We start from the raw sequence: 25,308 nt of genomic DNA on the forward strand, positions 1-25,308 counted from the left end.
TGGGGAACCTGGTATGCTCCCCCCATCAGAGTTCGCCGGGAAGGCATGATGCTCAGTTCCCCGCTTCTCCCTCTGAGTTGGCTTCCCGTCTTCAGAAGCCCGGCTCGAGGGAGTGAAGGAGCCATACTGCTCAATCCCTCGATTTACTCTCCGGGTTAAGACTCTCTATCCAACATCATAGCTTTTCAATTTTGCTATCAATTTCTGACCCCACTCCTGACACCAATGTGACTAGCATTCGGTCCATGATGACAGATGAGAAAAGCTCACTAATCTTAACTGCTGTTTTAATTGTGACACGCACAATAACAGACAGTGTGCAATGGCTCAGTGAAATCTAACTCAGTAACATACAGACAGGGAAGGTGATTATTACACACTCTGGTTACATTCAGGGTGGCATACAAACACGCAAGTGAACAACTGTATAACCTAAGCTAAAATGTAACAATAAATAAACTTGAACACCCTCATCATAATTCTACTGAGCATGCACACCACAAATGCATTTTAAAACAAGAACAATAAGTAGCGCTGACCGTTAGGAATGCTGGGTCAAGGTGTCGACCACGTCCCCAGAGGACCACAATAATATGATCACTGACACCTAAGGGTTCCTTTACCTTAAGCTCCCTAATCAAATCTGGATCATTGCATTACATCCAATACAGAATTACCATCCCCCAGTGAGCTCAACCACAAGCTGCTCTGAAAAGTCATCTTGTAGGTGTCCTCAAAATGTCCCTTTCTTGCGATCCAGCACTAAACTGACTTGCCAAATCTACCTGCATATTGAAATCCTCCATAATTATAATAATGCTGCTGGTTTGACATGACCTTTCTAACCCTGTTTTAATTTGTATCCCACATCCTGGCTATTATTTGGAGGGCTATATATAACTCCCATTAGGGTCTTTTTACCCTTGCAGTTTAACTCTATGCACAAGGATTCGATATCTTTCAATCTTATGTCATCTCTTGCTCAGGATTTAATTTAATTTTTTACCAACAGAGCCACTCTGCACTTGGCTACCTGTCCTTTCGATACAAGACGTATCCTTGGATGTTAAGATCCCAACTACGATCCTCGTTTCAACCACAATTCAATAATGCCCACAGCATCACACCTGACATTCTCTAACTGTGCTACAAGGTCACTTACCTTATTCTGTATACTGTGTGCATTGCAATATAACATCTTCAGTCTTGTATTCATCACCCCTTTTGATTTTGCCCCCATGTTAGATTTCATCCCGTCCCACAGACTACTATTTTGCCCTGTCATCTGCCTGTCCATCTTCACATGCTCAGCCATATCCTTCTAGTTCCCATTGTGTACCAAATTAGTTTAAACCCTGTCCAACTGCTCTAGAAAACCTGACTGCAAGGAAATTTATCTCCCTCAGGTTCCTGTCCTTTTTGTACAGACCATACCTCCCCCAGAAGAGATCCCAATGACCCAGAAATCTGAAATCCTTCCCCCTGCACCAGTTACTCAGCCACACATTCATCTGCCAAATCGTCCTATTCTTACCCACACTGGCTTGTGCACAGGCAGCAACCCAGAGATTACTACCCTGGCAGTCCTGCCTTTCAGCATTCTGCCTAACTTCCTATATTCTCTCTTCAGGATTTCCTCCCATTTCATATCTAGGTCTCTCGTACCAAAATGTTCCATGTCTTAAGCTGCTCACCCTGCCCCTTTAGAATGCTGTGGTCCCAATCTGAGACATCTCTGAATGCAGTTGACTCTAAATTGTCCTCCAGAGTGGTTCAGTAAGAAACTCAGTTCACAAGGCAACTAAGAATGGACAATAAATGTTGCAGTTGCATATGAGGATCCTGAGGCCACACTTGAAATATAATGCTCAGTTGTGCTCGCTCTGTTCTCCAAAGATGCCGTTAAACTGGAAAAAGTGCGGATAAGATTTATGAGGATGTTGCAAAGAATCAGAGTCAGAATTATTATCACCAACAAAGGTCATCTCTTTGGCTCTTCACTCAACCTTGGAACATCTGGACGGCAAAGATGCAGTTTGAGCGCCCAAGTTGGTGCGGTATTTCATTGGTTATCCTATTATGGATTTATTGAAATTGTCCGCAAGGAAATGAATCCCAGGGTTGTATGTGGTCGTATATAAGTACTTGGATAATAAATTTTACTTTGAACTTTGAAGATATCATGAAATCTGTGGTTTTACAACAGCAGCACAGTGTAATCAGTGCAATACATAAAATGCACAATGAATTACAACAAGAGATTGCTAAGTAACATTCTCAAATTTTTTTTTATGCCATGGTTCTCTACCATTAACCAAGTGATTCATGGACCCTAAGTTGGGAAACTCTGAATCACAATATTAATTTATTTATTAAGATACATTTATTAAGAAGGCCCTTCCAGCCCTTCGAGCCCTTCGAGCCACGCTGCCCAGCAACCCCCAATTAAAGCCAAGCCTAATCATGAGACAATTTACAATGACAAATTAAATAGCTAACAAATTTTGACTTCCGGACAAGATGGCGCCTGTGTACAATGCTCCTTCGGTCAACATCTTCTGAGTAGATAAAGGGACCAATTTTTTCACTCCTTTTATGTCTTTTATGCCTGTTTTCATCTTGAATGTGATTCTGGACTGTTGGAATCTCTGTTTCGCTGTGTGGAAATCGTTTGGGTGCTTCAGCGCTCTGCAGTCTCTGAGAGGCAGAAGCAGTGTGCGAGAACCCTTGAGAGGTCAGGCTGCGGGACGGGGCACAACTCAATGTTTGGCGATTATAGTCGAAACGTTTGCCGATTAGAGCAACGAGGGAAATTGAAACATCGAAGCAGGTGCTGATAGTGAGTGCTGTCTGCTTGCCTTTTGATCGATTGCTCTCTACTGCTGAGGGGGAAGCCTGCCGCTGCATCTGGAGTTGTGTTGCCCAGGTTTTTTCTACTTTTTGGATGTGGATTTGGACTATAGACTTTTTTCTTCAAATGTAGCTATTATTTTCTGTGTTTTTTCACCTGATCTTCTTGTGTTTTTGTGCATGGAGGAGAGCTTAGGGGATTGATGTGCCTGTTCCGTTCCACTAGGAAACCCTTCCTAAAGTGGATGGAGTCAAGTTACTCAACAAAGCGGGTACCTTAATCTACATGTGTCTGGTGCTCCTCTACATTATTGAGACTCATCATAAATTGATAGACCGCTCCCTCGAGCTCCTCTGCACTTCCTGCCTCAAGCTGGACCTCCCAGTGGCCAAACATTTTAACTCTGATTCCCATACCCATTCTGACATGTCGGTCCATGGCCTCCTCTTGTGCCAAGATGAGGCCACCCTCAGGGTGGAGGAGCAGCACCTTAGATTCTGTCTGGGTAGCCTCCAACCTAATGACATGAATATTGATTTCTCCTTCCAGTAAACAAATTTCACCCTTCCTCTGGTCCCCACTCTGATCTTTACCTTTTCTCACCTGTCCAATGCTTTCTCCTGGATTGCCTCCTCCTCTTTCTCCTTTGGTCCACTTTCCTCTCTTATCAGGTACCTTCTTCTCCAGCCCTTGATATTTCACCCCACCTGGCTTCACCTATCACCTTCCAGGCAGTTAGCCTCCTACTCTTCCCACAACCTTTTTAATCTGGCATCTTCTCTCCTTCTTTCTCAATCCTAAAGAGGGGTCTTGGCCCAAAAGGCTGACATCTATTCATTTCCATAGCTGCTGCCTGACCTGCTGAGTTCCTCTAGCATCTTATGTGTATTGCTTTGGTTTTCCAACATCTGCAGACTTACTCATGTTTGTTTTTTTACATTTGAGTTTATTACTCGAAATGCTGGTCTTTTCCGGGACTTCACCATGGTATTTTTGGGTGGGGTGGTGGAGGGTGATACCTGCTTAAACAGTTAAGAAAGTCAGCACAGTTTCCTGAAAAAAAATCTCTGAACCAGCATTTTCACATACAGTTGACAGAATTAAAAAAGAAGGAAGTTTCAGCCTAACTGATCTCATGCAGGTGGGGAATGAGCAAAGGGCCTTTAGTTTACAAAGGCATACTTCCAAGGTCAACAAGACCATTTGAGTTCCATGTCACATAGCAACAGGATTGATTGTTCACCTTTTCCAGGGCATAACCTCATCAACAAGAAAGAAAAAATTGCAGAGAAAATATAATTAAACCAGGGCTAAGATAAAAATAGGCTCAGCAGTCAATTTGCTCTTGAAAGATCAATGGAGCTAAGTTGATTCCGAAACGAGAATCTGAGTAGGAAAAGAGGAAACGCTCAGTGTGGTGGCTGCTCAAAGCAAAGTCCTATTGCTCAGATGTTACTCTCAATGAACTGCAGTGATTGATAGATTGCCAATCGTTATAGATAGCGTTGATGAACAGAGCTTGCAGATATGCTTTGTGGATGTTTAGACATTGTGAGCTGAAACCACAAAGACAGCAGAATGTGGAACTCTTTGGAGAAATGACTATGAGGTTTGGTACACCAAGGACTCGGCTCTATTACAGGAACTGGTCAGAAAGGCCGGAACCATGCCAAGGATTTTAGAGCAGAAACTATCAAACCTGCCTGCAAGAACTAGATACAAATTTTTTGATCACTTGTTCATCAAAACAGGCAGTGAAATGTAAACACCAGGAATTCTGCAGATGCTGGAAATTCAAGCAACGCACATAAAAGTTGCTGGTGAGCGCAGCAGGCCAGGCAGCATCTCTAGGAAGAGGTGCAGTCAACGTTTCGGGCCAAGACCCTTCGTCAGGACTAACTGAAAGAAGAGCTAGTAAGAGATTTGAAAGTGGGAGGGGGAGGGGGAGATCCAAAATGATAGGAGAAGACAGGAGGGGGAGGGATGGAGCCAAGAGCTGGACAGGTGATTGGCAAAAGGGATACGAGAGGATCATGGGACAGGAGGTCTGGGGAGAAAGACGGGAGGGTGGGGGCGAACCCAGAAGATGAGCAAGGGGTATAGTCAGAGGGACAGAGGGAGAAAAAGGAGAGTGAGAGAAAGAATGTGTGTATAAAAATAAATAACGGATGGGGTATGAGGGGGAGGTGGGGCATTAGCGGAAGTTAGAGAAGTCGATGTTCATGCCATCAGGTTGGAGGCTACCCAGACGGAATATAAGGTGTTGTTCCTCCAACCTGAGCGTGGCTTCATCTTTACAGTAGAGGAGGCCGTGGATAGACATGTCAGAATGGGAATGGGATGTGGAATTAAAATGTGTGGCCACTGGGAGATCCTGCTTTCTCTGGCGGACAGAGCATAGGTGTTCAGCAAAGTGGTCTCCCAGTCTGCGTCGGGTCTCGCCAATATATAGAAGGCCACATCAGGAGCACCGGACGCAGTGTATCGCCCCAGCCGACTCACAGGTGAAGTGTCGCCTCACCTGGAAGGACTGTCTGGAGCCCTGAATGGTGGTAAGGGAGGAAGTGTAAGGGCATGTGTAGCACTTGTTCCACTTACACGGATAAGTGCCAGGAGGGAGATCAGTGGGGAGGGATGGGGGGATGAATGGACAAGGGAGTCGCGTAGGGAGCGATCCCTGTGGAAAGCGGGGGGGGGGAAGGAAAGATGTGCTTAGTGGTGGGATCCCGTTGGAGGTGGCGGAAGTTATGGAGAATAATATGTTGGACCGGAGGCTGGTGGGGTCGTAGGTGAGGACCAGGGGAGCCCTATTCCTAGTGGGGTGGCGGGAGGATGGAGTGAGAGCAGATGTGCGTGTAATGGGGGAGATGTGTTTGAGAGCAGAGTTGATAGTGGAGGAAGGGGAGCCCCTTTCTTTAAAAGAGGAAGACATCTCCCTCGTCCTGGAATGAAAAGCCTCATCCTGAGAGCAGATGCGGCGGAGATGGAGGAATTGCGAGAAGGGGATGGCATTTTTGCAAGAGACAGGGTGAGAAGAGGAATAGTCCAGATAGCTGTGAGAGTCAGTAGGCTTATAGTAGACATCAGTGGATAAGCTGTCTCCAGAGACAGAGATAGTGAAATGTGATTTTTTTGTTTTAACAACCAAGGATCTGCTGGATGTCTCACCGCAAATTCTGATGCCAACATGGCATGCCCTCAATGTTTAGCAGAACAACAGCGAACACAATGCAGAACACAAAAAGCCACAAAACCACAAAGCAAAACACACCCTCCCTCCCACCCACCCACCCACCTCCACACATAGTCTGTAATCCCAGGACACACCGTCATCATTGGTCTCCAGCCTCCAGTGGAGTCAGATTTGGACTCGGACATGGAGATATCGGGTCTTCAACTACCCCAGAGCCAGGTTTAATTTGCTGCTGTTTGTAAGGAGTTTATATGTTCTCCCAGAAGCTACATGGTTTCCTTTGAGTTCTCCAATTTCCTACCAAAAACAGATGGGTTAGTCGGTTAATTGGTCACATGGGTATAAAGGGGTGGCATAGGCTCGTTGGACTGGAAGGGCCTGTTAATGTTCTGTTTCTCTAAAAAAAACACATAAATATATCTGACAACACACATAAAAGTTGCTGGTGAACGCAGCAGGCCAGGCAGCATCTGTAGGAAGAGGTGCAGTCGACGTTTCAGGCCGAGACCCTGACGAAGGGTCTTGGCCTGAAACGTCGACTGCACCTCTTCCTACAGATGCTGCCTGGCCTGCTGTGTTCACCAGCAATTTTTATGTGTGTTGCTTGAATTTCCAGCATCTGCAGAATTCCTGTTGTTTAAATATATCTGAGACTGTCTTAGGGAAATAGAAAAGTCAAGATCTACTGAAGCAAATTATCCCTGGCAGCTAGCCCTCAAGCACCATTTGTAAAGAATAGACGCCGTTTATAGGATCTTGCTCTGCTTTTTAAAAAATATATTCTCTCAAGGGATGTGGGCTGCAGGGGCTGAACCAGCATGTAATTGTCCGTCACTAGTTGATGTTGAGAAGATGGTGGTGAACTGCCTTCTTGAACCACTGCAGTCCTTGAGGATTTTGACCCAGTGATGGTGAAGGTACGGTGATAGATTTCCAAGTCAGGATGGTGTGTGGTTTGCAGGGAAACCTCCAGGCGCTGGTAGCCCTGTGTTTTTGATGCCCTTGTCCTTCTAGCTGACAGAGTTTGTGGGTTCGCAAGGTGCTGTCTGCTATCAACTTCAGGAGAACTCGAACCAGTCGCACCCCTCTTTACATCGGTGGCACAGCAGTGGAAATGGCGAGCGGGTTCAAACTCCCGGGAGTGCACGTCTTGCACAACCTTTCATGGTCCCAGAACACATTCCACACAATTACAAGTGCACTGTAGAGAGCATCCTTACATGCTGCATCGTTGTATGGTACAGAAACTGCACTGACGCAGTTTGAAACGTTCTATAATAAGGAATCGAATCTGCCTAAAATGCAACACTGGCACCCGCCATTAAGGACATATACACAGAAAGGTGCCGGAAAAGGAGAATTAACATCATGAAGGATCCCACCCACCCTGCTCATGGACTGTTTGTCCCACGCCCATCAGGGAGGAGGCTATGTGGCATCCACCCCAAGACCACCATACTAAAAAACAGATACTTTACCCAAGCAGTAAGGCTGATCAACACCTCTACCCAGTAATCCATCCCTCCACACCCCCAGGCACCACTATTTTATCACCTCATGCAGTTATTTTATATAAAGACACTCCAATCCCTAGCTACACTTTATGTACTGTGCATACAATCAATCTATGTATATAAGCAATCTTATGTATTAATACTATATGTATCTCTTATTTTTTATATAATTTTGTCCTTTATTTTACTGTATTTTCTTTGTGCTGTTTTAGATCCAGAGGAACAATTATTTTGTTCTCCTTTACACTTGGGAACTTGGAATGATATTAAATAATCTTGAATCTTGAATGGAGTCATAGGGTCATAGAACATTACAACACAGAAACAGGATCTTTGGCTCATCTAACCTTTGCTGAACCATTTATCTGCCAAGTTCCATCAACCTGCACTCGAACCATATCCCCCCATACTCCTCCCATCCATGTGCCTATCCAAATTTCTCTTAAATGTTGAAATGGACTCTGCATCCACCAGCTGCACACTCTTACCACCCTCTGAATGAAATTCCCCCTCATGTTCCCCTTAAATAGTTTACCTATTATCCTTAATTGATATAGTAAATAAATCAAAGAGCAAGACATCAACAGATTGGAATGGATATGATATGTATTTAATTAAAAACATCATTGACTGTGTTGTGAAACCACTGACTCATATTTGTAATCAGTCTTTGATTGCTGGAAACATTCCCAATGAAATGAAAATAGCCAAGGTCATTCTAAAATGCAAAGCTGGAGATAAACATGTATTTTCAAATTATAGACCAGTTTCTTTGCTCTCACAGTTTTCCATATATTGGAAAAAATATTTGTACGAAGGTTAAATAATTTCATAATAAAACATAAAATGTGAACAGCAATATGGTTTCAGTAAAAACAGAACCACTACAATAGCATTAATAGATTTTGTAGAAGAAATATCAAATGCTATAGAAAGAAATGAATACACATTGGGAATATTCCTTGATCTGAAAGAAGGATTTGAGACCATTGACCATAAATTATTATTAACAAAATTAGAAAGACATGGTATTCGAGGGGTGGCACATGATTGGTTAAGTAGTTATTTGGAAGACAGGTATCAGTGTGTACATATAAACAACTCGAATTCAAAACTTTTGAGGGTAACTTGTGGGGTTCCACAAGGTTCAGTGCTTGGTCCATTGCTGTTCATTTTGTATATAAACGATGTATGTATGGTCTCTCAGACATTAAAATGTATATTACTTGTTGTTGATACAACTATAATTTTGTAGTGGGGAACATCTGAAATGACTTTTGGATACGGTGGAGAACAACTAAAAATGATAAAGAAATGGTTTGATACTAACAAATTATCACTGAATCTAAGTAAAACTAAATTCATAATATTTGTATTAAACTCATATAGCAAACTTAGAATAAATGATGTTGAAATTGATAAGGTATCTGAAACAAATTTTTTAGGAATGGTAATAGATAATAAATTAAGCTGGAAATCACATATAAATTATGTCAAAATCTATTGCAATACTGGACAAAGAAGCAAGATTTCTTAAATCAGGAATCTTTATATACATTATACTGTTCACTTATAGTCATGACTTATACATGACTTACTGTGTAGAAGTATGGGGAAATACATACAAAACAAATACAAACTCAACTTTTCTACTCCAAAAGAAAGTCATACAAGTTGTAAATAAAACAAGTTATTATGAGCCAACCAATCCTCTACTTATTCAACTAACACTTTAAAATTCTGAGATTTCATAGATTTTAAAATAATGCAAATTGTGTATGAAGTAAAAAATGGACAGCTACCACAAAGTATCCAAAGGTTGTTTAAAATGAGAGAAAGTCAACATGATTTGATCAGAACATGTATATTTCAAAAACAAAGGATAAGAACAAATGTAACAAATCATTGCATTTCAGTCAGAGGGGTGAATCTATGGAAGTTGTAGTGAGAATTTAAAAACATGCACCACACTTAACAAGTTCAAAAAATTATTTTAAAATAATTTAATGAACAAATATAAAATACATAATTTAAAATGAATGGGAGTAATGTAAATAAATGATACTTGCAATTGGATTTTGTGTTAAAAGATTATGAAACTTTATGTTTTGACGTGATGATTGACGCCAAATATGTTGTTGTACAGTATAAGTAAGAGGGGTAGGCATAATAAGTTGTAGCTTCAGCCTACACCCTTTTGGTCTATTTTAAAGAATATCTATGTTTTTTATTGTAATTTTGTCCTATGAAATCATCGTTATGAAATCATCATAACGGACCGTGGTCGGATATGGCAGGGAGAGTTTTCTTCCTTCTCCTGTCTGCGTGAGATATGGGACTTTCGAGAGACTTTGAACTTTTTTACTGTGCTCACGGCCTGTTCTTCATCAAGTTACGGTATTGCTTGCACTGTTGTAACTATACATTATAATTATGTGGTTTTTGTCAGTTTTTCAGTCTTGGTCTGTCCTGTGTTTCTGTGATAACACACCGGACGAATATTGTATCATTTCTTAATGTATGCATTACTAAATGACAATAAAAGAGGACTGTGTGTCCTCATAATCTAATCTAATTGAAAATGATACTTTTTGTTATATTTGTACTGACCAAAATAAATTTCATTCATTCATTCATTAACCCATGACCTCTGGTTCTAATTTTACCCAACCTCAGTGGAAAAAGCCTAGTTGCTATATACCCCTCATAATTTTATATACCTTTATCAAATTTCCCCTCATTCTCCAGTGCTCTAGGGTCCTAATAAATCCTAACCTATTCAATCATTCCCTATAACTCGTCAAATACCAGTAATATCCTTGTAAATTTTCTCTGTACTCTTTCAATCTTATTTAGATCTTTCCTGCAGGTAGGTGACCAAAACTGCACACAGCACTCCAAACAATGTTTCACCAAAACCTTATACAACTTCAAAATGACATCCTGTATCCTGTATTAAATATATTGATTTATGAAGGCTAGTGTGCCAAGATCTTTCTATATAACCCTATCTATCTGTAATGCCACTTTCAAGGAATTATCGATCTGTATTCCCAGATCTCTCTGTTCTACTGCACTCATCAGTGCCCTACTGCTCACCATGTAAGACCTACCCTGTTTGGACCTTCCAAAGTGCAGCCTCACACTTGTCTGCATTAAATTCCATCTGCCATTTTACCACCTATTTTTCCAGCAGATGCAGATCCCTCTGCAAGCCATGATAGCCGCTCCTGGCTGTCCACTGCACCCCCAGTCTTGGGGTCATCCACAAATTTGCTGATCCAGTTTACCACATTATCATCCAGATCGTTGACATAAGTGCAACAGCAATGGACCCAGCACCAATCTCTGTCATACACTAGTGTTCACATGTCTCCATTCAGAGAGGCAACCATCTACTACCACTCTCTGGCATCTTCCGTGAAGCCAATGTCTAATCCAACTTACTACCTTATTTTGAATGCCAAGCAACTGAACCTTTTTGACAAACCTCCCATGCAGGACCTTGTCAAGTGCATTGCTAAAGTCCATGTAGTCACCATCTGCAGCTTGGCCTTCATCAGCTTTCCTGGTAACTTGCTCAAAAAATTATCGAAGTTTGGTTAGACACAACTTAACATGCACAAACCCATTTTGGCTATCCCTAAGCAATCCCTGTCTATCCAAATACTTATATATCTAGTTCCTTAGAATACCTTCCAATAACATTACCATTACTGAAGTCAGGCTCATTGGTCTATAACTTCCTGGCCTATTCGTAGAGCCTTAAGTAACAGAACAATGTCAGCTATCCTCTAATCCTCCGGCATCTTACCCGTGGCTAAGGATATTTTAAGTATCTCTATGAAGGCCATTGCAATGTCTACACCAGCCACCCACAGGGTCCGGAGGAACACATTTTCAGCACCAGGGAATTTTTCCGTCCTAAGTTATCTCAAGACAGGAAACACCTCTTCCTCTATAATCTGTCCACCACTTCGTTGCTGCATTTCCTCACATCTACAGACTGTGTGTCCATAGATGAAGATGAAGTCATACTGTTACACAAGAGAGTCTGTGGACGCTGGTAATCCTGAACAACATACATAAAATGCTGGTCAGAGAGTGTCTATTGAGGGAAATAAACAGTTGAAGTTTCGGGCCAAGACCCTTCATGAAGACTTTGCATTTCTAATGAAGGGTCCAGCCTGAAACCTCGAATGTTCATTTCCTTCCACAGATGCTGCCTGTCTACTGCGTTCCTCCAGCATTTTGTCTATGAATCCTTTGAATTAATTCACAGAGTAGCTCACATTAATTGTTGGAGAAACTCAGCAGGTCAGGCTGCACTTACAGACGTCTTAGCAAACAGTCGACGTTTCAGGCCGAGACCCTTCATCGGGACTGAAAAAGAAATAGTAAAATGTCAGAATATGAAGGTGAGTGGAGGGATGGAAAGGAGGGTCAGTTCCTGGGCTGTACCATTCCATATTCTATAAGAGATTTGATGACTAATTTCAAAGTTGCTGGTGAATGCAGCAGGCCAGGCAGCATCTCTAGGAAGAGGTACCGTTCTACGTTTCAGGCCGAGACTCTTCATCAGGACTAACTGAAGGAAGAGTTAGTAAGAGATTTGAAAGTGGGAGGGGGAGGGGGAGATCCAAGATGGTAGGAGAAGACAGGAGGGGGAGGGATGGAGCCAAGAGCTGGACAGGTGATTGGCAAAGGGGATATGAGAGGATCATGGGACAGGAGACCCAGGGAGAAAGACAAGGCGGGGGGAACCCAGAGGATGGGCAAGGGGTATAGTCAGAGGGACAGAGGGAGAAAAACCTGATGGCATGAACCTTCTGGGTAGCCTCCAACCTGATGGCATGAACATTGACTTCTCTAACTTCTGCTAATGCCCCACCTCCCCCTCGTACCCCATCCGTTACTTATATACACACATTCATTCTCTCACTCTCCTTTTTCTTCCTCTGTCCCTCGGACTATGACCCTTGCCCATCCTCTGGGTTCCCCCCCGCTTGTCTTTCTCCCCAGGCCTCCTGTCCCATGATCCTCTCATATCACCTTTGCCAATCACCTGTCCAGCTCTTGGCTCCATCCCTCCCCCTCCTGTCTTCTCCTATCATTTTGGATCTTCCCCTCCCCCTCCCACTTTCAAATCTCTTACTAACTCTTTCTTCAGTTAGTCCTGACGAAGGGTCTCAGCCCGAAACGTCGACTGTACCTCTTCCTAGAGATGCTGCCTGGTCTGCTGCGTTCACCAGAAACGTTGATGTGTGTTGCTTGAATTTTCAGCATCTGCAGAATTCCTGTGGTTTGTTGATGCCTAATTTAGTTGGTTTGGTACAATGTTGTTCTATGTTCTATGTTTTACGTTCTGGCTTCTGAAGAGATCAGGAGACTTGGGTTGAGACGACGGGTAATAAATCAGCCATGATTGATTGGTGAAGCAGACTTCATGGGCTGAATGGTCTATTTCTGCTCCTACTGTATGGCCTATGGGCTTATTGTCTTACGGACTTCATCACTCTTGCTTTCCAGTCCTGATGAAGAGGCTTGGCCTGAAACGTTAACTCTTCATTCCTCTCCACAGATGCTGCCCTACCTGCTCAGTTCCTCCCGCTTTTTTTGCATGTTACTCCGGATTTCCAACATCTGCAGGATTTCTTGTGCTTATGATTTGCTAAAACTCACAACCTTCTTTCTTGTGCAGTTATTTTCTTTCTCTTGTGTTCAGGCTTTGGCTGTGACTTCTAATACTATGAATAGATTATGCCTGTTATTAGCATCCATTATCACCAATTTTAATTTCACAGTTAGCTGAGTGTTACCTCAAATAAAGCAGCTAACTTCTTTATGGATTAATTTATTTTCTTTTTAATGCAAGTTCATTTTTCCAAAGGGCACTTATTTTAAATTAACTCATTATGTCATTATCATTTTCTTATTTTCTTCTCCACATTGTCTGATTAATGCAGTTACCCTGCGCATTCCGGTTCTTGTATCATTACCATCCATTGTTCTGTTGGAACATCTCCATGCACTTTACAATATTCAATGTTTCATGAAATTCAACTATAGCTATACTATAGGTAAACGCAACAGCAGCAGCAAGGCAAATGATTCTATAACACTGTCCCACCATTTAAAAGTCATCCCTGTATTGAAATTTAGAATCAGAAAAAGGTTTAATATCACCAGCATATTTCATAAAATTTGTTTTACATATGTACCAGATTAACTCCTGGGATATCAGGTTTGCCATATGAGGAGTGATTAAGCAGGCTGGACTTATACTCTTAAATTTAGAGGAATGAAAGTTGGTAGTATTGAAATATGTAAAATTCTTAAGGGGCTTGATAGGTTGCCATGAAATTGGTTTATTTTCCCAGGCTAGCAGTCCTGAAACAGAAGTTACAGAGTCAAAATAAGTATCAGTTAACCAGGGAAGAGAATAGAAAGAATTTCTTACCTCAGATGGTCAGAATCGGAATCAGAATCAGGTTTAATATCATTTGTGTATGTAACGAAATTTGTTGTTATGCGGCAACAGTACATTGTAATACATAATAATCAAAACTATGAATTACAGTCAAAAAGTTAAATGAAGTAGTGCAAAAAGCGAGGAAAATGAAGTAGTGAGATAGTGTTAATAAGTTCAATCAGTTGGCAGAGGGGAAGAAACTGTTCCCAAATTATCGAGTGTGTGTCTTCAGCTCCTGTATTTCCTCCCTGGTGGTAGCCATGAGAAGAGGGCGTGTCCTGGGTGATGGGGGTCCTTAATGATGGATGCCGCCTTTTTGGGGCATCGCTCTTTGAAAATGTCCTGGATGCTGGGTAGGCTGGTGCCCATGATGGAACTGACTGAGTTCACAACTTTCTCCAGCTTCTTTCAATCCCGTGCAGTAACCCCCCCCCCCCCTCCCCATAGTAGGCAGTTAGAATGCTCTTCATGGTGCATCTGTAGAAATTTATGCGTGTCTTTGGTGACAGGCCAAAGCTTCTCCAACTCCAAATGAAACATAGCTGCTGTTGTGCCTCCTTTGCTGCTGCATTGTTGTGCCCAGGATAGATTCTTAGAGATGTTGATACCCAGGAACTTTCCACTTCTGATCCCTTTATGAGGACTCATGTGTGTTCCCTCATCTTATCCTTTCTGAAGTCCACACTCAGTTCTTTGGTCTTACTAATGTTGTGTGCAAAGTTGCGACACCACTCAACTAGTTGATATGTCTCACTCCTGTACGCCTTCTGTCTGTATTGTATTGAATTGTGGCGTATCCTCACTCTGCGCTAAGTAATTTGTCACGTGGGTTTTGGCGGCTGTTAGCAGCCTTACAAATTAAGTCTGTAGTGACTACTTGAAAACAAACTAGAAGTTGCTGAGAGGTTAAGTGAGGGAGTTTGCATTGTCTGACGTGCTACCAACCAACTGAATTCCGAGTCGAAAAAGTTTGTTTAATCCTTTACTACAAATGAGCAAAAAAGTTATTCCACTCTTCCGTAAGTCACTTAAAACAAAAACGAGCAAGTCAAGTGGAATTGGATCAAATTTAAACAAGGACAAGTGATCAACAAAAAAAATGTACTCCTTGCTGAACCCCCTCTCTGTGCCACCATGTAGGTGAACAGGTAACTATATTCATTTATTTCTACTGCCATCCAAATCCATGCACCGCCTGTTAACCTCCGCCCAGGCCCATGTCACAAATTAATTTAACCCAGAATGAGGATGCTTAACAAAATACAATATAGTCAAACAATAAATTGGTACATGACTCCTACAAAGGCAGAAGGTGAGAGTGAGAGTTAGTTACTCATCCCCACTAACCGTGATTCAGAAGGGCATCAAAGGTTATGGGGAGAAGGCAGGAAAAATGGGGTTGAGAAAGATAATAACTCAGCCATGATGGAATTGCAGAGCAGACTCGATGGGCTAAATGGCCTAATTCTGCTTCTATGTCTCATGGTCTTATAACTTGTTCTGAGAAGTAATAAGGAACCAGCTGATCTAAAGGTGACATCAATTCTGCATTCACCCCAATTCCTCATTATTTTATAAACATCCGCACAAGAGGTTCTGCAGATGCTGGAAATCTTGAGCAAAACACACAAAATGCTGGAGGAACTCAACAGGTCAGGCTCAATCTACCCCCATCCATAGATGTTGCCTGACCTGCTGAGCTCTTCCATGTGTGCTGTTTCATAAATATCTATCAAGTCTCATCACAACTGGAGAAAATAAGCTAAGTTTGTCCAACCTCTTCTTCTAACTAATGCTCTGTAATCCAAGCAGCATCCTAGTGAACTTTTTTTTCCCAGTCTTTCCAAAGCCTCCACATCCTTCATTCCTGTAATAGGACAACCAGAACTGCACACAATGCTCCAAACTTGGTCAAATTAGAAATGCAGTATTACTTCATAACTGTTGTACTCAATACCTAAAAGAATTTAGAACATTTGCAAAATTTAAAAGATGTTCAGATGAGTACAGGCATAGGAGGCGTATGGAGGGCTATCACCCATATGGCCCATGGTTGATTGGACTAGGCAGAATAACAGCTTGGCATGGACTCAATGGGCCGAAGGGCCTTTATCAGTGCTGTAGTGCCTTATAACTCCATCAGTACTGCACAGTATAGGTTCTTTGGCCCAAGGTTGTACCGACATTTTTAACCTGCACCAAGACTGATCTATCCCTTCCTTCCCAGCAAGCTCTCCATTGAGCAGGAGGTACAGCAGCCATAGGTCCCACACTACCAGGTTCAGGAATAGTTATTACCCTTCAACCAACAGGCTCCTGAACTAGAGTGGATAGCTTCATTCACTTCAACACTGAACTGACTCAACCACCGATGGATGTGGAAAATATGTTTCTTATGGTGGGGGGGTCTAGGACCAGAGCGCACAGCCTCAGAATAGAGGGATGTCCATTTACAGTGGAGATCAGGAAGAATTTCTTTCGTCAGATAGTGGTGAATCTGTAGAATTCATTGCCACAGGCGGCTATGGAAGCCAGATCATTGGATGCATTTAAGGCGGAGGTTGATAGGTTCTTGATTACTCAGGATGTTGAAAGGCTACAGGGATAAGGCCGGAGAATGGGGTTCTGAGGGAAATGGATCAGCCATGATGGAATACCGGAGTAAACTTGATGGGCCAAATGGCCAAATTCTGCTCCTACGTCTTATGGTCTTATGGACTCACTTTCAAGGACACTACCACTTATGTTCTCAGATTTATTTATTTACTGGTTTGTTTGTTTATTAATTTCTATATATATAATTTGATTTTTTGTGAATTTGCACGATTTGTCTTCTTTTGCACATTTGTTGTCAGTCAGTCCCTTCGTGTAGTTTTTCTTAGATTCCATTGTGTTCCTTTGTTCTGCTGCGATGATCTTCATGAAAATGAATCTCAAGGAAGAAAGTGATGACATATACATATGTACTTTGATAATAAATTAACTTTGAACTTTGGCATTGAATTTATCTTTCAGACAAGTTGACGTGTTTGCTTGCTAAATTGGGTAATGACAAATCGAATTTGCTGCTGATTTGCATAAATGCAAATTGCTGCGGTACATTTTCTTTTTATTTTCCTGAATGGCTGTGCAGTATCTTCCTGGAAGAGGTTGGGCTTTGAGTGTACAAATGTTTTTCAATGTCCATCTATTTGGTTTTTGCCAGGGTAGATCAAATCCACGTTATAGAGGAGAGTATTGGCCCGGGGGGGGGGGGTGTCAGAGGTAAGTTCTTTACACGGAGAGTAGTGGGTACATGGAACAGTATGCCAGGGGTGGTTCCCAAACTTTTTTTTTATGCCATGGACCCCTACAATTAAGCAAGGGTACCATGGACCCCAGTTTGGGAACCCCTATATTAGAACATTTAAAATACTCATTAAGACATTTAAGAAACTTTTTGATAAGCACACGGATGGTAAAAGAATCCTGGAGGGAGTGGTTAGGTGATCTCAGAGTAGGTTAAAAGGTTGGCAGAACATCGTGGGTTGAAAGGCCTTTACTTTATGAGGGGCGTGGTGGGGGCACTGCACAGGGTCAGATAAAGCTGCAAAGCCAGCTCCTTTATTGGCACTAACCTCTTCATCATTGTGCGATGCCTCAGAGTTTGTACGTTCTCTCCATGTCCACATGGATTTCCTCTGGGCGCTCCAGTTTCCTCCCACAGTCCAAAGATGTACCGGTTGATAGGATAATTGGTCATTGTAAATTGTCGTGTATTTAGGGTGGCATCAAATTGGGGATTGCTGGGTGGAGCAGCTCGAAGGGCCGGAAGTGCCTATTCCCCACTGTTTCTCAATAAATAAATAAAAAAGACGGCATCCATTATTAAGGCTCCCACTACACAGGATGTACCCTCTTCTCATTATTACCATCAAAGAGGAGGTACAGGAACCTGAAGAGGAGGAGGAGAAGATGGCGGCATGATGGCAGTGAGCATGGACTCTCCGATGAATGATATCTGTAATCTGTCAAGTAGGGAACCGTGCACAATCCTGATTTGATGGAGACGGGCGTGAGAGTATGGAGGAACATCTGGGAAACTTCTGAAATGCCCGCTTCGCTGCCACTGCTACTGTGTGGTAACCAGAATCTCCGGAGCAGAAGGCCCCGAATCCTTGGCTTTGCTTGTTTCAGCGGCCGGGGAGAGGTCGAAGGCGCTCGGCAGAGGATGGCGCTCGGGAGGCTGTATCAGAGGGGCTGGTTGGAGGCTCGAAGTTTTCGGACGGACGGACTCAGTGTCGGCTGTGGTTGGCTGCTTCCAAGGCATCGGCAAGTTGACAGTGCCTGGAGGTTTATAGCAGGAAGTTTTTCCCTTTTGCCGCCTGCTATCGGGGACTCAGGAGTCGACCGACTCAGGGACTTTGAGACTTTTTTCTAACATGCCCATGGTTTGTTCTTCATCAAATTATGGTATTGCTTTGCACTGCTGTAACTATATGTTATAATTATGTGGTTCTGTCAGTGTTAGTCTTTGGTTTGTCCTGTTTTCTGTGATATCACTCCAGAGAAACACTGTATCATTTCTTAATGCATGCATGCATTTCTAAATGACAATAAAAGAGGACTGAGTGTTCTCATATTTAATAAAAAAAAAGATGCACTCTCAAAATGTTTTAGGAACAGCTTCTTCCCTCTGCCATCAGATTTCTGAACGGACAATGAACCCCAGAACACTACCTCACTATTTTTGCTCTCTTTTTGCACTATTTCGTTTAATACTCTTATACATTTCTTACTGTAATTTGCAGTTTCCTTATGTATTGCACTGTGCTTCTGCCACAAAACAACAAACTTCATTACAGATGTTAGTGATGATAAATCTGATTCTGATTCTCTGCTGTAATGTTCTATATTCTGTTTACATTAACTTTCAGGTTCCAACTTCAATTTCTGCCTTAATGAGTACGCTGATCCTCTGGCCTATTTTCAGCCAGGTAATCTGCAAATGGAATGATAATATTTTGTCTGTGCTCGTTAAGTTAGCATGATTAAGTTAGCTTCATTGGAATAAAATATGACACCTTATAAAGCAAGATAAAGGAGAAAATGTCATCTGCTGTAATTAACACCAAAGCTAAAGTTCCAATGATCTGGACACCTTGGTGGCGTAGTGGTTAGCATGACACTATTATAGCCCGGGCACTTTGGAATCTGGAGTTCAGTGCTGGTGCTATCTGTAAGGAGCTCGTATGTACTCCCTGTGAACGCATATGTTTCCTCTGGGTGCTCTGGTTTCTTCCCTCAGTCCAAAGACTCACTGCTAATTAGGCTAATTGGTCATTGTAGCTTGTCCTTGATTAGGCTAGGGTTAAATAGATGGGTTGTTGGGCAGTGACAGCTCATTGGATCGAAAGGCCTGTTCCATGCTGTATTTCTGAAAACATAGAAACATAGAAATTCACAGCACCTTACAGGCCCTTCAGCCCACAATGTTGTGCCAACCATGTAACCTACTCGAGAGACTGCCTAAAATTTCCCTACCGCATAGCTCTCTATTTTTCTAAGCTCCATGTACTTATCTAAGAGTCTCTTCAATGACCTTATTGTATCAGTCTCTACCACTATCATTGGCAATGCATTCCATGCACCACCACTCTCCATGTGAGAAACTTAACTCTGACATCCCCTTTGTTCCTACTTCCATTCACCTTAAAACTATGCCCCTTCGTCTTAGCCATTTCAGCCCTGGGAAAAAAAGTCCTCCGGCTAGCCACACAATCAATGCCTCTCATCATCTTATACACCTTTATCAGGTAACCTCTCATCCTCTGTCGCTCCAAGGAGAAAAGGCCAGGTTCTCTCAACCTATTCTCATAAGGTACGCCCTCCAATCCAGGCAACATCCTTGTAAATCTCCTCTGCACTCTCTCTATAGTATCCACATCCTTCCTGTAGTGAGGTGACCAGAACTGAACACAGTACTCCAAGTGGGCTCTAACTAAGGTCTTGTATAGCTGTAACATTACCTCACGGCTCTTGAACTCAGTCCCATTGTTGATGAATGCCAACACACCATACGCCTTCTTAACAGCACTGTCAACCTGCGCAGACGCTTTGAGTGTCCTATCGATACGGACCCCAAGGTCTAGTTGATCCTCCACACTGCCAAGAGTCTTAGTGAGATAAGTAATAAATAAAATAAAAAACAAAAATTTCCTGCAGCGTATTAACGTAGAAGCAGGGACATTGTCACTCAATATACTGGCAGATACCTGGAACTTCAGAGGCCCGGAAAATTATAGGATTATAATCAAAGCCAGCATTGCCAGTCATAATGCTGCACAAAGTATATATCCAGGTGGAAATGAGATTGATGCATGTCGATAAGGTTTCTCTTTGTTGGTCAAGGAGACCCCGAGTAGAACCTTGAGGTCAGTGATTCTCCCCTTGTGAAGGAGGTTGCTGATACCACTTACCCATCCTTTCTCCTTAATGTTCAACTTCTTCCTTCATCCACATCCCTTCAGAGAGTTGATATTGAATTTTCTTCCATTGCTTTTTCAGGCGATGCGTACCAGATCAATTGTGACTCGCTATCAAATCACTCAATTTCTCACTAAGTGCCTACTTATTTCTCTGCCAACGTTGTGCTCTGCCAAGTCAATGGTCAATGCATCTCCAGTGATAGTCAATGTCATGAAGTTCCTCATAGAGAAAGTTGACTTTACACATTGATTGCATTTACCAGATGAGGACATGCCACAATTTTTTGTTCATCTCTAACTGCCCCTGAACTGAGGATACCATAAGGCATAGACATTAGGCCATTTGGCCCACCAAGTCTGCTCCACTGACTGTCCACCACGTTTATTGTTTTGGAGTCACATCAATGGTAGGCAGACTATGCAGCATGGTGGCACAGATGGTAGAGACAATCCCATGCAGCTCCAGAGACTTGGGCCCAGTCTTAATCCTCTGGTGCTTTGTATGTGGAATTTGCATGTTCTTCCTGTGATTATATGGTTTTCTCCAAGTACTTTCCCCAGACCTTCCAATAATGAGTGGTCTGGCAGATTAGTTGACCACTGTAAATTATCCCTACTATGTAAGGGAGTGTGGAAAATGTTGGGAAGTTAATGAAGATAGGGCCAAAGAGCAATACAGTAATCAGCTCAACTGATTTATGATGAGTAAAATACTCATCTGAGCATCATCATTATGTCCTGCGTCGTATGATGTGGGTAATCATTGTTCCATGACCCTAATTGTTCTCGGCGATTTTTTACAGAACTGGTTTGCCACTGCCTTCTTCTGGGCAGTGCCTTTACAAGACGGGTGACCCCAGCCGTTATCAACACTCTTCAGAGATTGTCCGTTTAGCGTCAGTGGTCGCAAAACCAGGACTTGTGATATGCACCATCCACCAGCTGCTCCTATGGCTGCACATGACCCTGATCGGAGGGGGCTAGGCAGGTGCTACACCTTGCCCAAGGGGGACCTGCAGGCTAGTGGGAGGGAAGGAGTACCTCAGACCTCTTTTGGTAGAGACGTACCTCTACATCACCTCCCAAACCAATCTAAACTCATCCCAAGCAATACTTAAAATCACCACAGTACTGGAACCCTAGCTTTTGCCCAGTACTGTAGGTAGAGAAATTTCTGCTGAAGCTTGGTCAGCCTTTACATCCCATTCAACATTCCCAGGAATAGTTGGGATTCTGGAAAAACAAGTGAATAAAATGCCAGAGAGCATGTTGGCCTTTAACGACGATTTTAGCACAAGATTAGATAGATCTTGCTCCCTTAAGACAAGAAATTCTGCAGATGTTGGACATTTAGAGCAACACGCACAAAAAGCTGGAGGAACTCAAAATGTCAGGCCATATCAATGGAAGTTCAAAATGCATTTATTACCAAAGTATGTATACCATATACTATACAACCTTGACATTCATCTCCCAACAGGCAGCCTCAAAACAAAGAAACCCAATAGAACCTGTAAAAAGGAAGACCGTCAAACACTCAAGGTGCAGAGAGAAAAAAAAGCAAATCGTGCAAACAATATAAATAAGCAAATAGCATTCAGAACTGAAGTTCGTGAAAGTGAGTCCACTGCTACAAAGCCAGCAGCCAGCCAATTTATGAACCATACAACCAAATAACAATTACAGCATGGAAACAGGCTATCTCGGCCGTTATAGTCCATGCCGAACTCTTAATCTCACCTAGTCCCACCGAACTGCACTCAGCCCATAACCCTCCATTCCTTTCCTGTCCATATAGCTGTCCAATTTAACTTTAAATGACAACATCGAACCTGCCTCAACCACTTCTGCTGGAAGCTCGTTCCACACAGCTACCACTCTCTGATGTGAAGTTCCCCCTCATGTTACCCCTAAACTTTTGCCCTTTAACTCTCAACTCATGTCCTCTTGTTTGAATCTCCCCCACTCTCAATGGAAAAAGCCTATCCACATAACTCTATCTATCCCCCTCATAATTTTAAATACCTCTATCAAGTCCCCCCTCAACCTTCTACGTTCCAAAGAATGAAGACCCAACTTGTTCAACCTTTCTCTGTAACTTAGGTGATGAAACCCAGGTAACATTCTGGTAAACCTTCTCTGTACTCTCTCTATTTTGTTGACATCTTTCCTATAATTCGGTGACAAAAAACTGTACACAATACTCTAAATTTGGCCTCACCAATGCCTTGTACAATTTCAACATTACATCCCAACTCCTATACTCAAAGCTCTGATTTATAAAGGCCAGCATACCAAAAGCTTTCTTCACCACCCTATCCACATGAGATTCCACCTTCAGGGAACTATGCACCATTATTCCTAGATCCCTCTGTTCTACTGCATTCTTCAATGCCCTACCATTTACCATGTATGTCCTATTTTGATTAGTCCTACCAAAATGTAGCACCTCACATTTTTCAGCCTCAGTTCAGTGCAGAGACGAATAATTCTATGGTGGTGAATAAAGAGTGAACAGTGTGGGTTGAGGCCTGAAATCAGGGCTTTGCTCAGTAAACGTTGCTCCCATTATTACTGAAGAGGTTCTGTAGATGCTGAAAATCTTCAGCAACTATTTAAAATCCTGGAAGGATCCCGTTTGGAACATTAAGAAAGGATCTGGTCTGTCTCTCTGAGGAAGGATATACAATTCAGAGAGTGAGTGCACCATAGGATCACGGGACTGGTTCACGGAATGATAGATTTGGGATTACAGCTGGAAAGGTAGGGGGAAGAAACAAGAATAGGAAGGAGAGGAGGAATAGGGGGAGGGGAAGGAGTTCGTGCCAGGTGAGGGGAAAGGTGTGTGGGTGGGGGAGAGGGGATGAAATGAGAAACTGGAAGGTGATAGGTGGAAAAGCTGAAGGGATTAAACAGACTGGTCATCAATCAATGAAATATAGGTCATCACGGTAGATTAGTGATTAACATAATGTTTACAATGCATAACTAGGTTCAATTCCTGCCACTGCCTGTAAGAAATTTGTACGTTCTCTCTGTGACCATGTGGGTTTCCTCTGAGGGCTCTGTTTTCCTTTCACAGTCCAATGAAATACCAGTTGGTAGGTTAATTTGTTATTGTAAATTGTACTGTACTTTGGCTAGAATGAAATCAGTGCATTACTGGGCAGTACAGCTCGAAGTGCCAGAAGGCCCTATTCTGCACCGTATCTCAATAAATAAATTGATACATTTTTCTGATATAGCTTGTCATCGATAGAGCAATGCAGGCTATACAAACCAACCTTTTCTTAGTGAAAGGATTATTTTCCACTTTCTGGAAAACCTCAGTTACAACTGGAAACAGTGCCAAGACTCACCTGATCAGGCAGCATCTGTGGAGATGGAAACCCTTGAGGTTTATGAACTTTAATCAGAACTGCATCCACATCCTCAAAAGAAATACCATTGACCTGAAACAGTATCTCTGGTGCCTCTTCTCCTTCCCTTTCTCAGACAGTCCACTCTCCTATCCAATCAGAATCCTCCTTCTTCTTCAGCCCTTTACCTCTTCCACCTATCATCTCCCAGCTTCTATCGTCATACTCCCTTTTCCCCTCACCTGCTCTCACCTATTACCTGCCAGATTGTACTCCTTCTCCTTCCCTTACCTTCTTAATCTGGTTCCTTCCCCATTCTTTTCCAGTCAAGATGAAGGGTCTCTGCCCAAAATGTTGACTATTTATTTACTTCCATAGATGCTGTCTGACCTGTTGAGTTCCTCCAGCATTTTGGGTGTGTAATCACTAGATACGTTTTAGGAGCTTTAAGTGTAGGATATATTGTCCAGGGCACAATGTTTATGATAGCTTTAATCTCCTTTGATGTCTTATCAGTGGATTTTTAACTTCTACCAGCAGGGTAGGTTCATTCTAACATCCCCAGAGAGATAATCCTCCAGAAATGTTGCAACTTCAGTATTACAGAAACCATGATTTTCTCAGCGGAAATCTTTGGATTGGGGCAGGACCCCAGTGACAAAATCAGATTAGTTACCTACTTTAAGTCAAACAATTGAATTCATACTATCTGGAACACCAAACTTCATTGTCAACTCTTTATTCCATTCCATAGATGCTGCCTGAGCTGTTGAGTAATTTGTGTGTGTTGCTCTGGATTTGTAGAATCTGCAAAAACTCTTGAGTTTGCAATGACTTTAGCACCAGTTGCTAAGCATTTTTTGTTTTTGTTTTCATTTTTTTATATTTTATCAGTGTTGAAATTTGGAATATTGTGTTCAGTTCTGGTCACAGAGAGTGGTGAGCGCATGGAATGCACTGTCGGGGTTGGTAATAGAGACAGTTCTTTACACAGGAAGCAGTGGTGCATGGAACACCCTGCCGGGGCTGGTTGTACAGGTAGATATATTAGAGATTTTAAGATACTCATTGGGGAATTTAAGACGCTGATAGATAGTCACATGGATGATAGAAAAATGAAGGGTTATGCAGGATGAAAGGGTGAGATGATCTTAGAGTAGGTTAAAAAGTCTGCAGAACACTGTGGGCCAAAGGAATTGTACTGTATGAAGGGGCAACTGCACAAAGTCAGAGAAAGGCACAGAGGGTTGCAAACTCAACCAACTCCAACATGAGCACTGAACTCCCCAGCATTGAGGACATCTTCAGAAGACGATGTCTCAAAAAGATTACATTCATCGTTAAGGACCCCCATCACCCAGGACTCTTCTTATTACTCCATGAAAGAGGAGGTACAGGAGCCTGAAGACACACCTTCAATGATTTACGAATGGCTTCTTCCTCCACCCCCCC

Source organism: Mobula birostris, chromosome 7 (genome assembly GCF_030028105.1).
Source record: "Mobula birostris isolate sMobBir1 chromosome 7, sMobBir1.hap1, whole genome shotgun sequence".
NCBI lineage: Eukaryota > Metazoa > Chordata > Chondrichthyes > Myliobatiformes > Myliobatidae > Mobula > Mobula birostris.